Source organism: Anoplopoma fimbria, unplaced genomic scaffold (assembly GCF_027596085.1).
Source record: "Anoplopoma fimbria isolate UVic2021 breed Golden Eagle Sablefish unplaced genomic scaffold, Afim_UVic_2022 Un_contig_8598_pilon_pilon, whole genome shotgun sequence".
Lineage (NCBI taxonomy): Eukaryota > Metazoa > Chordata > Actinopteri > Perciformes > Anoplopomatidae > Anoplopoma > Anoplopoma fimbria.
The window spans coordinates 1-2,444 of NW_026553291.1; the positions used below are offsets into that span (position 1 = coordinate 1).

At 40.8% G+C, this 2,444-nt stretch overlaps 1 long non-coding RNA gene across 1 annotated transcript; it reads left to right on the top strand.

Annotated features, from left to right (window-relative positions):
* The first annotated feature begins 354 nt into the window (after positions 1 to 354).
* Positions 355 to 1,505, top strand: LOC129116439 (uncharacterized). Its single transcript, XR_008533528.1, has 3 exons — positions 355 to 843; positions 963 to 1,028; positions 1,479 to 1,505. It is a non-coding gene; the product is annotated as an uncharacterized LOC129116439 (long non-coding RNA).
* The last annotated feature ends 939 nt before the right edge of the window (positions 1,506 to 2,444 follow it).

The following is a 2,444-nucleotide window of genomic DNA, read 5'->3' on the forward strand; positions in this document are numbered from 1 at the left end:
CAGGGACGTGCACAGGGGGGTTGCTCAGGTTGCTTGGGCAACTGCCCATATGCCCTCCTCGACTCAGGTTGCCCTTTTTTTAATAATTTAATGGATGCAGAATTCCATGTAGGCCTAGATAAAAAAAATCGCCACTCGAAACATTTCATAAAGTAAGCGTAGCCTCATTCAATTCCGTTCGGGCACTGAGAGTGAAAGTCAGTAGGGGGAGGGCAAACTCTGCCGCGCGGCAACAGCCGCTGCCGCTTTGCCGCCTCCCCTCTGCCGCCCTTCCCTCATTGAAATGAATGAAGGCGGCGAGTTGCCGCGCGGCGTGTGAAAGCTGCTTTACGTAGCTGCAGCGCTGCACGCGACCGGAACACCGGCAGCACCTGTGAGACGAGTCAGACGACTGCCTTGATGTTGTCGGAAAAGGTGAATTTGAGATGTATAACAAACAAACAATCATCATCACGTTTTATGAAATGAATTACAATCTTCATAAATCCAGGCTCAGTTTGCCACGTAACGTTTAGCCTAAATAATCAGACAGCTAGCTAGCTTGCAGACAAGCAGCCCGTTATCACATCGCAAACTAAGCTACATGTCTGCTGATAGTTAGTTTCTAACATTTCGTTTTAACAAGAAGAATAAATGATGGAAGTAATGCATCACATGAATTCTTTCATTCAAAATGGATCATGCCTAAATCTTATCACTATTTTGGGTATTGTTTGTTATTGTTAAGTGAAGCCGAAATGCCCAGTGAAAAGAGGAGGATTCAGGAGAGAGAGAGACAACTGAAGGAGGCAGCAAAGAGGAGCACATCACTACAGGGTTGGCTACGAAAAATCCAAACAGCAGGTGGGGCAGAGACTTTGCATAGTGATAATAAATTATACTGTGTAGGCTAATTGATAAATTAATCAGACTCATATTTTAGCCTACTAATGGCAATTTTTCATAATTACATTACATTTAAGATGAGGAGCAGCCACAAGCCTCCAGACACTCGGAAAATGTGGACCAGGAGGAGGCACATAGGGCAGGTAGGCCTAAGTGCTGATCACCATATATGACTCTACCTGTCTCCACTGCAACGGTAGAACGTTCTTTCTCAAAGCTGAAGCTGGTAAAAACAAGGCTCGAAATCAGTGTGGTCAAGAGCGGCTGTCTGACCTCCTCCTGCTGTCCATAGAGAAGGACATACCAATCGATAAAGAAGAGGTTCTGAAGATTTTTATTGAAATGGCCCCTACTAAATGGCGGCTTCTCCTTTGAAGCTTTGCATTTTTAATATGTCAATTTGGAGAAAGTTATCAGTGACTTGATAGGATGTTGTTTAATTATGTTTGTGTTCATGTTATGTTCTTCTTCTTCAAGTCATGTTTTTCTGCATTGTCGTTAGTAGTAGTTATTTCAGTGTTTTACTTATTTGTATTAATATATTAATAAAGACCCTGTTATTCTCAGTCCTTCATATGGGTGCCCTTTTTCAGGTCAGAGCAACTGCCCCTCAAAATTCCTTGTATAGAGGATCTGAACACATGAAACATGATTTACACATAAATTAAGAAAGATTGATGAAATGTCTGTGATGCCTAAAGGTTTAGTCAGTGTTAATATGAACATGAAAACATATTGACATAGCAATGTGTGCTAATTAATGCCTCACACAGCTTAATAAATGATAATAATTAGCGTAACGTTTTGTTTAACAGAATGTGGGACAAAAGGAAGTCAAAATGCAATGAACTTCTAAAGGTTCCTCGTCCCTGGGGAGTGTTCCTGCAGTCCAAAAACAAAAGCTATTGATTGATTTTTAATTCTCTTCTTTACAGATGTTGGACTGGTCAGTTATGAAACATATTTGTATAATACAGTAATGTCACATTGAGTGGTGAGATATGTGTTTAATAGAGACACTGTTGCATGTGAAGAAGCAGTGAAACATGTCTGCCATCTTGTGGTGACTAATGTTCAGCACACAGCCACAGTGTCAGTGGATATGCTGTCTGAGTGTTTAGGATACAGTCATTGTCATTGAATGAATACGTACTTTAGATCGTTCATATCAAATGTAATGTTCTTTGCTTTCAGTGTGGGTCCGTAGTTGTTGTGTTTTTAGGCCAACTTATGTGTAATTCCTGTCTTTTGTCTATGTAACTCGTGTTTCTGTTATTGAGTTCATTCACGTTCCATCTTCATTTCAGTTATCCTCCATATGTTTATCCGAGTGCTTTGGTTAATTATAGGTCATTGCACAATACAGCTAAGGACCCAAGTGTTGTTATCTTACATAGGATACAGGAAGCAGATGGACAGGATACCAGGGGCCAAATGTGATTACGTGTGTAGAATGACGGAGCCACATACATTATCTTGACTTCCCCCCAAAAGTGAATAACGTATCATATATAAGGAGGTATAAGAGCCCGAAAAGTAGGGAACTCACAGATTCGACT